The sequence below is a fragment of the Lontra canadensis genome, unplaced genomic scaffold, assembly GCF_010015895.1.
Source record: "Lontra canadensis isolate GAN:19392208 unplaced genomic scaffold, GSC_riverotter_1.0 scaffold6, whole genome shotgun sequence".
In the NCBI taxonomy this organism is placed as follows: Eukaryota; Metazoa; Chordata; class Mammalia; order Carnivora; family Mustelidae; genus Lontra; species Lontra canadensis.
Genome location: NW_022631000.1, coordinates 17,822,806 through 17,838,538, shown reverse-complemented (window position 1 = coordinate 17,838,538; position 15,733 = coordinate 17,822,806).

The window sequence follows — 15,733 nt, the reverse complement described above, 5'->3', positions numbered from 1 at the left end:
ATTTACCAAATTAAACTGTACAGTTTTATGAGTTGATCAAATGTGTACAATCATGTACAATCACAAAAAAGAACATTCTATTATGACATAAAATTTCCCATACAACCCCTTGCAGTTGATCCCTTCTTGTTCCTGGCCTCTGGATAATAATGGTGATTTGTTCCTGTCACTACAGCTTGTCCTTTTTAAGAATTTCACATAAAGGGTGGTACACAATTTACAGCCTTTTTTTTTTTTTTTTTGAGATTTATCCATCTTGTTTTCTGTATTGGTTTCTTTCTATTGATGAGTAATAGTTTTTGTATGGGTATACCCCATTTATCCCTCAACCAGATGATGGACATTTGTGTTGTTTTCACTTTTTGGCTATTATGGGTAAAGTGCCTTTGAACGGTCATGTACACGTTTTAGTAGGGATTTGTGTCTTCCTTTTTCTTATGTCAGTATTTGGAAAGGGAATTGTTAGGGAAATATAAGTTTATAAGAAACTACAACTGTTTTTCAAAATGGATATACTGTCTTGGATCCCCTCAAGCAATATATGAGTGTTCAAGTTCAATTTCTTGCCAACATTTGGAAATATCAGTCTTTCTAATTTGAGCTATTATAGTGGCTATACAGTAGTCTCTCATTATGTCTGTTATTTGCATATATTCAGTGAGGAATGATGAGGAATGATCTATATGTCATATTTGATGAAGTATCTCTTTAAATCTTTGGCCCATTCTTCATTTGATTTTGTGTTGCTATGATTGAGTTGTAAGATACTTTATATATTCTAGACACAAACATTTAATGAGATAGAAGTTTTGCAAATATTTTCCCAGACTGTTGTGTGCCTTTTTATTTTCTTAACAGTGTCTTTTGAAAAACAGAAGTTATCGCACTTAATGAAGTAAAATTTAATCTTATCATTCACCCTCTTTCTATCTTATCTAGGAAAACTTTGCTTATCCCAAAGTCACAAAGACTATTTCCTATATTTTCTTCTGTAAGATTTATAGCTTTTAGCTCTCACATTTAGGTTTATAATTAATTTCAAATTACTCTCTGTGTATGGTGTAAGGTTAGAGACAAGGTTTATTTATTTAATTATTTGGCATATAGTTATTCATCATGTGTTGAAAAGACCAAATTCTTCACAGTGAAACACCTTGATACCTTTCCTGAAAAATCAACTGACCATATATGTGTATGTCTACTTCTGGACTCTGTTTTCTCTACCATTAGCCTATACGTCTATATGTATGTAAATGTAACACTGCCTTCATTACTGTGCTTTATACTAGTCTTGATATCAGGCAGATGTATTTTCCAATTTTGTTCTTCTTTTCAAAATTATTTTGATTAGTCTAGGTCCAGTGCATTTCCATATAAATTTTATTTTATTTTATTTTTAAAAAGATTTTATTTATTTGACAGACAGAGATCAAAGTAGGCAGAGAGGCAGGCAGAGAGAGAGAGGCGGAAGCAGGCTCCCTGCTGAGCAGAGAGCCTGATGCGGGGCTCGATCCCAGGACCCTGAGATTGTGACCTGAGCCGAAGGCAGAGGCTTTAACCCACTGAGCCACCCAGGCGCCCCTCCATATAAATTTTAAAATCAGCTAGTCAGTTTATTTAAATGATTGAAATTACGAGTTTATTTTGCATAATAATATGTAATATGTAATGTAATTTGTAAATTACTGAAATTTTGAGATTATTTTGCATCTATAGTAAGTTTGCTGAGAAATAACAGTATAATGTTATTGAATCCATGGGCCTGATATATGTCCCTCCTTAGTTAGGTCTTATTTCAGCAATTATTTGTAGGTGTCAACACATAGATCTTGCACGTGTCTTGTTAATTTTATCACCAAATATTTCATATTTTTGGTACTATTTTAAACGATGTAAAATTTTAAATCAATTTATAATTGTTATTAGTGTATAAAGATTTAATTGATTTTAGTAGATTGACTTTACACATGCAATTTGATGTATTAATTTATTCATTTCTATAGGCTTTTGGAGACTGGGGAAGGACCATCTGCATTTGTGTAGGCATAGCTAGTTTTACTTCTTTCTTTCTAAACTCCACTAATCTAGTTTTATTTCGTGCCTTTTTACACTGGATTGGACCTGCAATACAATGTTGGATACAAGTTGCCTTGTTACTGACCATAGGGGGAAATCACTCAACTTTGTAGCATTAAGAATGATGTTAGTTGTAGGTATTTTATAGCTATTCTTTATGAAATTAATATTTCTAATATCCTGAGAGCTATTTTTTCTACTGAGAGCTATTTTCATGAATAGTTGTACATCTATTGAGATGATAATGTAAATTTTCTCTTTTATTCATTAATAATGAGGGCACATTTTTGTATTTTTAATTTTTTTAATATTAAAGCAACCTGGCATGTATAAGATAGACTCCACTTGGGCATTATTCTTTTTATATATTACTGAATTTGATTTGCTAAAGATACGTTTTTCTATCTTTGATTATGAAGGATATCATTTTAGGCTTTGTAACTTAGCTTTATTGTTTTGGTACCAGGATGATGTTCTTAAATGAGTTGGGAAGTAATCTATCTTATTTTATATAAACATATGTATAGACTTCGTATTATATCTCCCTTCAGAGTTTTGTAAAATCATCAGCAAAGCTATTTGAGCCCAGAGTTTTCTTTGTGGCAAGGTTTTGAACTAGAAATTCAATTTCTTTCAATATTATCAGAGTATTCTGGTTATTCTTTTAAAAATTTAATTTAAACTATAAACAAAAATAAGAACAGTTTATCCATTTCTTCCACCCCCTACTGCATATCTTTGGCAAGGGTCTATCTGTTCTCTGTATCTATGAGCTTGTTTTTATTTTTGGTTTTGCATTTTTTTAGATTTAATATATAAAATAGATCATATGGTACTTGTCTTTCACTGTCTGACTCATTTCATTTAGTATAATGTCCTCAAGGTTCATCCATGTTTCACAAATGGCAAAATTTCATTATTTTTATGGCTGAATAATATTTCAGTGTGTGCGTGTGTGTGTATGTGTGCATGTGTGTACCGTAGTTTTATGATGTGTTCATCCTCCGGTAGACACTTTAGTTATGTTCATGTTTTGGTTATTGTAAATAATCCTGCAGTGAACATGAGGGTCTTCTTATTTGCAAGTTGGTGTTTTTATTTTCTTTCATTAAAAACCCAGAAGTAGAATTGCTGGGTTATATAGTAATTCTATTTTTAAATTTTGGAAGAAACCCATACTGTTTTCTCTAGTGGCTGAACCAGTTACCTTCCCACCAACACTGAGCAAGTTTTCTCTTTTCTCCACATTCTTACCATCACTTGTTATTTTATGACTTTTTTGATAATAGCCATTCTAACAGATGCGAAGTGATATCTCTTTGTGGTTTTGATTTGCATTTCCCTGATGATTAGTGATGTTGAGCATCTTTTCATGTACCTATTGGTCAGCTGTATGTCTTCTTTGGGAAAATGTTATATTCAGTTTCTTCTGCAATTTAGCAGGATTCTTTGAGTGTTTTTATTTTTGTTTTTGCTATTGACTGATATGAGTTCTTTATATATTCTGCATAATATTACCCTTTATCAAGTATATGGTTTATAACTATTTTCTCCCATTCAGTAGGTTGTATTTTTGTTGATTGTTTCTTATGCTGTCCAAAGACTTTCAGTTTGATATAGTTCCACTTGCTTTTTTTGTTTGTTTGTTTGGTTTTTGTTTTGTTTTGTTTTTTTGCTTTTGTTGCCTTTACTTTTGGTGTCAGATTAAAAATATCATTGCCAAGAATTATCTCAAGGATCTTTTTTTTTTTTTTAAGGATTTTATTTATTTGAGAGAGAGAGCTCAAGTGAGTCCACTTGAATGGGAGAATGGCAGGCAGAGGGAGAGGGAGAGGGAGAAGCAGGCTCCCGCTGAGCTGGGAGCCTGATGTGGGGCATGATCCCAGGACTCTGGGATCATGACCTGAGCTGAAGGTAGATGCTTAGCCGACTGAGCCACCCAGGCGCCCCAAGGATCTTACCTCCTATGGTTTCTTCTAGGAAGAAACCATACATTCTTACCTCCTATGGTTTCTTCAGGAAGAAACCATACATTCAAGTCTTCAACCCATTTTGAGTTCATTTTTGTGTATGCTTTAAAATAGTGGTCCAGTTTCATCCTTTTACATGTGGCTGTCCATTTTTCTCTACACCATTTATTGAAGAGATGATCTTTCCCCATTATATGTTCTTGGCTCCTTTGTCATAAATTAATTGATCATATATGTGTGGGTTTATTTGGGGGCTCTCTGTTATTCATCCACTTGTCTGTTTTTATGCCAATACCATAGTTTTTTAATTACTATGACTTTGTAATATAATTTGAAATCAGAGAGTGTGATACTTTCAGCTTTGTTCTTTCTCAAGATTGCTTTGGCTATTGTCTTTTGTAGTTTCATACAAATTTTAGGATTGTCTATTCTGTATGTGTGAAAAATGTCATTGGAATTCTGATAGGAATTACATTGAATCTTGAATCAATATTCAGTCTTACATTGAATATTGCTTTGGATATTATGGACATTTTAACAATATTAATTCTTACAATCCAAGAGTATGTAATGTCTTTCTATTTGTGTTTATTTTCTATAATTTATTTCATTAATGTCTTGTATTTTTAATACACAGGTATATGCAGGCCTTGATTAAGTTTATTCCTGGGTATTTTGTTCTTTTTGATGCAATTGTAAATGGGATTATCTTAAATTATTAATAATTTTAAATTTCTCTATCTAATAGTTTATTATTACTGTCCAGAAACACAACAGATTTTGGGGTATAGAATTTGTATCCTTCAACTTTACTGAATATGTTTATTAGTTTGAACAGTTTTTTGATGGAGTCTTTAGGTTTTTCTGTATATGATACCATGTCAACTGGAAATAGTTAGCTTTACTTCTTCCTTTCCAATTTGGATGCCTTTTATTTCTTTTTATTGATGAATTGTTCTGGCTAGGACTTCCAGTACTATGTTGAATAAGAGTGGTGATGGTGAACATTCTTGTCTTGCTCCTGATCTTAGAGGAAAAGTTTTCAGCTTGTCAATAGAATATGTTAGATGTGGGCTTGTCATATATGGCCTTTGTTGTGTTAAGGTAAGTTCCCTCTATATCAGCTTTGTTGAGAATTTTTATCATAAATACATGTTAAATTTGTCAAGTGCCTCTTCTGTATCTGTTTAGATTATGACTTTTATCTTTCATTTATTAATGTACTATATCATATTGACTGATAGGTAGAGTTGAACCATCCTTGCATCTGTTGAATAAATCCCACTTGATCATGGTGTATGATTTTCTTCATGTATTGTTGAATTTAGTTTGCTAATATTTTGTTGAAGATTTTTGCACTATGTTCATCAAAGATACTGGACTGCAATTTTTTTTCTTGTGGCATCCTTGTATGATATCAGGGTAATGCTTGCCAATAAATTGAGTTTGGAAAAAGTTTCCTTTTCTACTATTTTTTTGGAAGGGTTTAAGAGGATTGGTATTTGTTCTTCTTTACATGTTTGGTGGAATTCACCAGAGAAACCTGATCCTAGACTTCTGTTTATTGGGAGGTTTTGATTGTTAATTAAATCTCCTTCCTAATAATCAGTCTGTTCAGATTTTCTATTTTATTATGATTCAATCTTAGTGGGTTTTATATTTTTCTGGTTTTTTTTTTCTATTTTATTAATTTCTGCCATCATCTTTATATTTCTTTCTTTATGCTGACTTTATACATTGCCCTTCCTAGTTTTGAAAGTAGAAACATAAGTCATTCATGTAAAACCACTTTTCTTTTTCCATTATAAATCCTTTATCCCAGAAATTTAATCTCAGAAAATCCAAAGTTTTCTGACTTCCCTTGTGATTTCTTCCTTCTTCTTATGTCATTAGAGGCATGTTATTTAATATCCAAATGTTTGGGAATTTTCCAGATTTCTGTGTTAAGAATTTCTAATTTAGTTTAATTCTAGAGAGAGAATACACTTCAGATTATTTCTATTCTGTTAAATATATTGACTAATTTTATGGCCAGAATTTATGTTAGTGAATTCTCCAGGTGTACTTGAAAAATAGTGTATTCTGCTGCTCTGAGTATAATAATGTTCTTTGAATGTTAGATAATTTGGTTGATATCAGTGTTCAAACATCCTATATACTTATTATTTTTATCTACTTTTTCTATTAAATGTTGAGAGAGGAGTGTTGAAATTCCAACTATGATTGTGACTTTGTTTCTTTCTCCTTTCAGTTTTATCATTTCCATGTGTCTTTTCTTCAGGTGTTTTGAAGCTCTATTATTAGGCACATACAGTGAATTATAATGGCTGTTGGATGGATTGGTCCTTTTATCATTATAAAATATTCCTTTTTATCTCTGGTAATATCTATTGTTTTTAACTTACTATTTCTAATATTTGTACCTCATAGCAGCTTTTTATATCCTCCTTTAGGTTTATAGAGGTAGAATTTACATATAATAAAGTTTAAACTTTAATTTACAGTTATGCATTTTGAAAAATATAGACATTTGTATAATCAGCAGCATAATCAAGATAAACATTTCATCATCACAAAAATTTCCCTCAGGCTCCTTTGAAGTTAATCCCCTGCCTTCATCTTTTGCCCTTGAAAACCATTCATCTACTTTATATTTCTACAAATTTACATTTTCCAGAGTGCAGAAGAAATGGAATCAAACAGTAGATAGTCTTTTGTGCCAGTAATTTAATAATTTTCCTTTTTATTGCTAAGTAATATTCCATCACATTAATGTACTATTGTTTATCCATTTTGTAGTCGATGAATACTTGGATTTTTTTTTTCTAATTTAGAGCTATTTAAAATAAGCTATATATGCATTCATATACTGGTCTTTCAGTGCACATATTTTCATGAAGTTCTAGGCTTTAGGATGTATGAAAAAGAAATCTTCACAAAGCTCACAACAATAACAAATTGAGATGGCCAGAGAATTGAAACATGGTGTCAATAAGTTGAAGACATCTTCAGTGAATCAGAAACTAGAGTAAATTCTACCTTTTGTGAACACAATCCAATAGTGGCTGATTAAACTTTAAAAATAGTTTAATAAAACCATGTTAGACAGCTACTAGGATTTTGGGAGGGCTGGATAAAGAGGTTCTAGAAGAGTTTCTGGGGATAATAATTCACCAAACAAACTGAAGAGCGGGAATAGTATAAAAATGCTGAGTTCTCCATGCTATTCCTTATGTTCCACAAATAAATGAAACCATATAATTGACTTTTTCTTTTTTACTTATTTCACTTTGGGAGGATGGGTGAGCCTGGTGATGGGTATTACGGAGGGTTGCATGGAACTCTGGGTGTTATATGCAAACAATGAATCATGGAACACTACATCAAAAATTAATGATGTGGGGTGCCTGGGTGGCTCAGTGGGTTAAGCCTCTGCCATCGGCTCAGGTCATGATCCTAGGGTCCTGGGATTGAGCCCCGCGTCAGTCGAGTCCACCTCTCTCTCTCTGCCTGCCTCTCTGCCTACTTGTGATCTCTGTCAAATAAATAAATAAAATCTTTAAAAAAAAATTAATGATGTACTACTGTATAGTGACTAACATAACACAACAATAAATAAATAAATAAATATTCTTTTAAAAAATGTTGAGTTCTCTTAATTCATGAAGCTCTTAGGACATTACCGTCATAATCACACAATGTCACTTTTATTCCAGCAATTAAACCTTACAAATATTGCCAGACTCAAAGTCAGATATCTCTACCACATTTGTAAGCAAAGTCTCCCTGATGCCTGCCACCCCCAATAAGTGCTTACTACCTCAAGCTGTTCACTTCTGTCTTAAGGTTAAGCCTGATGAGGGGCACCTGGGTGGCTCAGTCATGATCCCAGGGTCCTGAGATCGAGCCCCACTCAGGCTCTCTGCTCAGCAGGGAGCCTGCTTCCCCTTCTCTCTCTCTCTGCCTACTTGTGATCTTTCTTTCTCTCTGTCAAATAAATAAATAAAATCTTAAAAAAAAAAAAAAAAAGGTTAAGCCTGATGAGTAGAGCCCAGATCACCTGCCTGTGCTATAATGTCAAAGGAGACAGGTGAGATAAGTTTTCCAGGTCCTCTTTTTTTTTTTTAAATTTTTTTTAAGATTTTATTTATTTATTTGTCAGAGACAGAGGGAGAGAGAGCGAGCGAGCACAGGCAGACAGAGGCAGAGGGAGAAGCAGGCTCCCTGCCGAGCAAGGAGCCCGATGTGGGACTCGATCCCAGGACACTGGGATCATGACCTGAGCCGAAGGCAGTCGCTTAACCAACTGAGCCACCCAGGCGTCCCTCCAGGTCCTCTTTTGGAGAGGAATAACTTGTAATATTAGAAGTTCTGTAAATTTATTAATATTTCATGAAATATTCTGATCAGCCTGAAATTATGGCAAATATCAATTGTATTCTCTTTGATATTTCTTGTTGAAATAAGGTGTGGGTTCAAGGTGGAGTACATGTTAACAGTGAAAAGAATAAGAAAAATGGCAGAGGATAGTAACCACAGATCTAGTCCTAATGAATTTGGAGTGAAGAGCAAAAAAGGACATAAGCCAGAGGAAAAAAGATAATAGGCCCTTTTGTTTGCCTTTTTTTTTTTTAACCATTGTCTTTTTAGGCTATATAAACAAAGTACTGACACATTATATGTATTCATTTGGCATATGGAAAAGAAAACACAGCTAAATGCAACTTCCGATTGTGAAAAATAAGTGCTGGGGGGATGTGTTTATGTTATAAAAAGAGCTCTTACTTTATAAAATGAATTTTATATTTTCTATTTAAAATTTTTTCTCAGTTGAATGATATTTAAAATGTTTTAATTTAAAACAGCTATTTACACAAAACTCTTCCAGATAGAGTTATTCCATAATATATGCATTATCCTATTCCTGCTACTACTGAGATGTGTTACATTTGATTTCACTATATGAATGTAAGAAAGATAATAGTAATAGATCTTTGGGAGAGTTAGGATGATTTAATTCTAATCAAACTTGACAGAAAAGTAAGGTGGAGTTAAAGAATAAAAAGGAAAACGAATGACAATTGAGAAGGTAAAAATGTATCAAAAATAGTATGCATTTGTATGTCCTTTATATAATTGTACTATTTGGAATTTTTTGCTGAATTACTGTGGTAATCTTGAAGTTCAAGTGAACACGTTGTGGGTTGCATAGCTCATTGACAGGCTGCTCTGTCTCCAGATCCACTGTGGATCATGAGAACATGCTTCCAGCCAGTGACTGAAGGAATAGAATCAGGTTATTGCCCCATGTGAGATTCCTCTAACAAGTAACTTTGGCTTGGAAATTCCCTGTCAGCCTGGCTGAAATTTTCTTGGAACTGTGTTGTGATATGAGGACTTTCCTCCATAAACCTACATTCCCTTCCTTTTTTCCAGTGGTGTCAGACCTATTTCATGATCTGAACTCTCTTCCAATGTACTCCTTCACCCCTTCTTCTTTATAGGCATTCTGTTTCCTTCAGTAAATCTCTTGCTTGCCTTGTACCCTTTGGTGTCCTGTCTTCTTCCTCAGAACGTCGGAAATGACACAGTTACATTAATAAGGAAACTTCTTTAATTAAAAAATAAAAATGATATAATAAGAATATTTGTTGGGTTAAAGTTTTGACTCAACCACACCTTTAAAAGCCTAACATTTAGGCTTACCAAGGCTGGAAATGATATGACAGTGTCTCACATGGCTTATCATAAATCTTAGCATTATAAACAGGAGGAACTAACCAACATAAGGAGCCCTCATTAGCCCTGCAAACTCATAGAGTCCAACGGGTGCCTGGGTGGCTTAGTCACTTAAGTGTCTGCCTTTGGCTCAGGTCATGAGCCCAGCGTCCTGAGATCAAGCCCCACATCGGGCTTCCTGCTCATTAGGGAATCTGCTTCTCCCTCTCTCTCTGCCTGCTGCTCTGCCTACTTGTGTTCTCTATCTCTCTGTCAAATAAATAAATAAAATCTTAAAAAATATATAGAGTCAAACAACATACACCATTCTAGCAGTAAAAATAAATGATTTATTTTATGAAAATTAAGGCCTTGTTTATTATGAACAGTTTTTATAAGATGTTTATGTGAGTTAGATTTCTTTTCGGATAAAAGAATAAGGAGTGATAAAAATGATCTGAACCAGGGATAATAATCTGGAAGCTGGAAGGCTTAATTTGGCCAGAAGATCTGAGCGGGTATATAGGAACTCCCTACACTTTCTGCTCAGTTCTTCTGTAAGACTAAAACTGCTTTTAGAAATGAAGTTTATTTTAAAAATCTAATGATTATGAATGTCCTTAAAAAGAGCTAACCCAGTTAGAGAGACTGAACCCATGCCATTTATCCATGGTACCTTACCTAAGCTACCTCCCTGGCTCTCAATATATTATAATATAAAATGGGCCTTCAATAAATGGTGCAAATTAGTCAGAGCAGAAGATTTTGGAGAAAGATTGTTTCTTCAAACCTGGATGAACTGGTTAGGTAGAAGTTTTAGAAGCTAGTTTTAGAAGTTTTAGAAGCTAGACCAAAGAGGAAAGCTGCCATTGTGGTTGTGATTGTCTTGGTACAGTGGGAAGCCAAATGTTTTGAGCAGGAGAATGATATTTAAGGGCCAACAGTAAACACACACAAAAGAATAAAACATTACTAGAATGAAAGGCAAAGTTGTAAAGCAATTTAAAAATGACCTTTAGATTTCTTATATTAAAGCATTAGGAAAATAGTACAAAAAAAGATGGATTTTATAGCATATTTGGCTGTATCTGGATCATAATAGCCTTTAAATTTATGACTGATGGATGAATCAAGAGGCAATGGAGTAATTCAAATTAAAAAAAGGAGAATTAGGCTGATTAGTTTTAAGTTGTCTAGAAACTGCTAGACAACTTAGAAGCATCTTCCCTCTACTGAAAACCAAAATTTCTGTATAAAGACAAATATGTGAGAGCTACAGGGATTTCACATTTCAATTCTGCAGTCAGTCTTCTATCTTCTAGGGTTGGAACCCATCATTAAACCTTTGCTCTGGTGACTGTTAAGTGAGGGGGCTGTTCTGAGACTGTCAGAAGAAGCAGTGCTGGGATGACTTTGAGACAGACATCAGTTATCTTGGCCCCAGCCACACAGACTGACATTAAATCGCTCAGTGATGACCCAGAGGATAGCAATGTTCATTGTATCTCCAGGTCCTACTTCTTGCTCTGTTCCTTTAAAGGTGACTAAAGATAAAGAGGAATGTAAAATCCACCAAATTAAAAGGAAAAGGCGAAAAGCAATGTGAAATCTGTGGGAAGGGCAGATAGGAGATCTTCTCAAAGATGAATTTGTTATGAGATTCAGATTTATGGTCAAAGTCAGTAAAAGCCCACAAGGGGAATATGCAGTAAGAACATTGATAATAAACTCATTAGAAATGTCTCCAAAGAATGTCTGAGTAGCGATTCTAATTCTAAGGATGCACAGGTATCATATTACCTTCAGATGTGGGGCAATATGTAGGGCATTTGGGGAGTTACCAAGGGAAATTAGATGACAGCTATTGGAAAGAAATTGCTATCGGTAAACCAAGGATTGAGAATATGCGCATGCAGATCTGAGATTAAAAGTTAGCACTGCAATCTATTGTATCCGGTATGACATAGTCTCCGTAAAATAATTTCCTTTATCCTAATACCTAGAGCAAGTTTCCTATCCAGGAGACTGATAACCCTGTGTTGGTCATGAGTTTTGGTAGACTCATTCCAGATTTCATGCATCCACTCTAATGTTTCTTCTGTTGATGAGAGAGTTAATTGCATAGAGCCGTATGAAGCTGGAGGAAAACAAGCCTATTAACCAATACCAGGATATGGTTACCATTTTTTATAGTCTGTACATTTTTAATGGACAAGACCACAAAATAGAGAAAAATAATTCTTAACCTATAGAGAAAAATCTCAAACTTCAGTTTCATAAATTCTCTTAAGTATGTGCCTAGTTTTAAACTCACGATTGCCTAACTTCCTTTTCTCATCAATTTTTTTAGTTTTTGTTCCAATTTTTGAATCTGTTTTCTTTATTTTTTTCATGGAGTTTATACTCCACCCCACCACCAAGCATTCTTATCTCTCTGCCTCACTATTTTTTCTTATTGCAACTTCCCCTCCAAACAGGGAATGTTTATTTAGTTTGGAAATATTAACAGAAAGGAGTAGAAAAAGGAATAGTGGAAATGCAGTTCCAGGACCACATATTCTCCCCCACTGTAATTTGCTTCCCTTAATACTCCTCTGTTTTCTCTAGGATCTTAGTTGCACCTGCTCTAAAATATGGCAACAACTCTCAGAGCATTTCCTTTGAGTCACATTGCTCAAGGCAACTTGCCAGAACTCACCTTAAATTATTTGGATAATGAATGTGGAACTAACTCCCTGCCCACTTTCACTTTCATGCCCACCACAAGGCAAAGTTTATGTGTGTCAGTGATCACAACTACTGTTTATATTGTCTTTGCTCCACTGAATCAAGTACTTTGAGTAGTCTGTGTACATTTTTGTTTTTTACATCTGTGGTAGACTAAATTCTAAAGATGTCTGTCCAAGAAGCCCACCCCCTAATTATCTAAAAAATATGAATCTAGGTACTGCTGTGAAGGGGCTTTAGAGATGGAATTAAGGTTACCAATCAGCTGACCTTAAAATAGGAAGATTATTCTGCTGCTGGCTTTGAAGATAGAGAAAGAGGGATATGAACTAACAACTATAGGCAGCCTCTAGAAGCTGACAATGACCCCTGGCCAAAAGATAGCAAGGATATGGGGACCTCAAATGCAGCCAACAATTTGAATGAGTTTATAAAGGATCCATCTTCAGAATTCCCAGAAAGAAGCACTTTGATTTTGGCCTTATGCAACTCCGAGTAACCATATAGTGTCTGCACTTCCCACCTATGGAAACTGTGAAATAATAAATTTGTGTTGTTTTAATTAAGTGTGGAGTAATTTGTTACAGCAGCAAGACGGAAGTAGATGAGTTAGGCAAGCAGAACATTACTACTAAATTTCTATTATATTCAAGTATTTGTGCCAGCGGCTGGAAGGGATGGAAGAACAAAGGATAGTCTTTGCCCTTTCTGTGCTTTTATTCTGGTGGGTGGGACTAAATATGTATCTATATATGCATGCACACATATATTCAAATTTATCATGTCATTAGCTAGTAATGATGCGCTTAGTGAGTGTTGAGAAAAGAAAAGGCTGGGAAACATAATAGCTTTAGTGGTTGTTCTTCATCTATGGCTAGTGCAGGCCCTTACGTTTTGCTTCCACTTTTGCCTGAGAAACATAGTACTTCTGTTTAATTTATTGGGTTATGTCTAAAATGTCTTAATTAACATTGTAAATATATGCACATGTTTTTAACTTTTTATCATAGGTCAGAAAAAGGAAGCTCTTTTTTATTTCCTAAAGATCAGACACACTGACATCTCTTGGTCAAGCAGAGTGTTAAAATGCTCAGTGTTTCTCTGATCAGTGCATTCATAGAAGTGTTGAATTTCAGGTTATAGTTGAGCTATTAAGTTCAAATTATTTTCAGTTGGTGACATATTCTCCTGTAATTTATGGAATAAGCCAATATATTTTTCTTATAGATAAAAGTTTATATATATATATATATATATTTATACAAAAATGTTTTGATAGATTTATATATAATTATATAAGTAATTTAATATTAATACTTTTGAAATTTTTGAAGTTTTTGAAGAATACTTTTGAAATTTTTGTTGAAAATTTGTTCTTCATACAGACAAATAAAAAGATAATTTCTATTCTTTCTTGGTACATATATATAGATGCCACATATATGCACAGGCATATGTATGTATAAGCACACATATACATATGTAAGCATATATATACATAATGTCTTTTGGGAGCACAGTCATCAGCTTCTGAAATGAGTCTCTAACTTCAAACATGATAAGATCTTATCTAAAATCTCTTTAACCTTTCCAATTTGAACCAATGTAAACTTTCTTCAACCATACTTTTTTCCTAACCCTGGCTCCTATAGGCAGGTCCTTGTGTTCTCTATCTACTCACCACTGGTATATTTTCTAGTAACATGAACTGTTCAACAACTTCAGTATTATGTGCCTTGGGGTAAAGTCAGTGATGTTGATTAAAATTCAGGTATCATAGAGCTGGGATAAACTTAACTCACCAAAAGCAATGACTCATTACCTTTAGTTAATTTATAGGGTTACTTATGAAATTTGGAACAGGTAAGTTTTCAAAAAAATTAATTCAACTACAATTACATAAGCTGCACAACTCTTAAATGGAGAGTTCGACCAATCATTACATTCATATGCATCTGTGTAACCAATAAAGTTACAGAACCTTTCCAGCATCCCAGGAAACTCCCTGACGTCCCATTCCTGTCAGTACCCTCTCTCCAAGTTAATCACTCTTCTGATTTCAATCACAAAAAAATGAGTTTTGCCTCAGAATAGATTATTAAGAAAAATGAAGAAGACAGGCTTTGGCAGAAGTTTCTGGTTACTCAGGTATGAATCTCAGTTGGAGGAAGAAGAAATAATAGACAATTATTGCCTACTTTCTTGCTTCAGAGTGGCAGGGGAAGTCTCAAATAACAGAGGTGGAAACATTTTGCAGAGATCACATAAAGATATGTGAAAGATATAAAATATCAAAAGATATAAGATCTACACCTCCAACTTGCAAATAAATTATATCCCAAAAGCTCATTTATAAATTCATCACTGGGAACTTGGAACCTACTTCCCCCTAGAAGCAGTGTCATAAATGTCATGAGCGATGGTTGGCATCCCAGGTTACTCATATAAGCCTATATTAAGCATAATGTGTCTGAAGCATTGCGCATTTAAAATGAAAAATAGGTTCAAATCCACAGCGCACATAATTAAGCAAAACAGAAAAAAAATGAATAATTATTCCTATTTATCTTGATGTTGCTAGTTTAGAAAATCCAGGTTTAATTAGAGGAGATATGTGACATTAATTTATTTGGGTTTTGAAAAGATTTCAGGGACGTTTTCAAATGCTTTAGATGATGATTTTCTTTATTTTTTTTATTTTTACTGTGAAAATATCACTAATTGTTACCTGATACAGGTGATTCCCTAACCCTAGCCTATAGTCATCTACCACTTATGAACAATAGCTAGTGGCTTAGGCAGAGACTTTAGTAAAAGGAGAAATGATATCAACATTTTCTTCCTCCTATTCAAAATCTCTTTCCTCTCCTGAAAAGAATTGGGAGGATGGGATTGGGAGTTATGCTTTGAAGATCCTCTAACTACATAGGGCCTCATTGATCAAAGGACACAGTGTTGTGCTCAGATGTATACCAATGTATTTGTGCTGAGGCTTAGGTCCCCACACATTACTCCCAGCTTATGACTATACACAGTGAAGGCACTCATGGTCCTGGAAGACAGGCAACAGCTGTGTTCTGATAGCTGACTTTGGCTGGAGGACTCTGATGGCATTGCTGAACCTACTTTTAACTGCAGAGCAGAAGAGGAGCTTTCACTCAGCATTCCCTCCCTCTCTCCTTCAGTCAGGCTGAGACCTGCATTGTACTCTGACAGCACTTTCCCATTTCTCTTTTATAGTG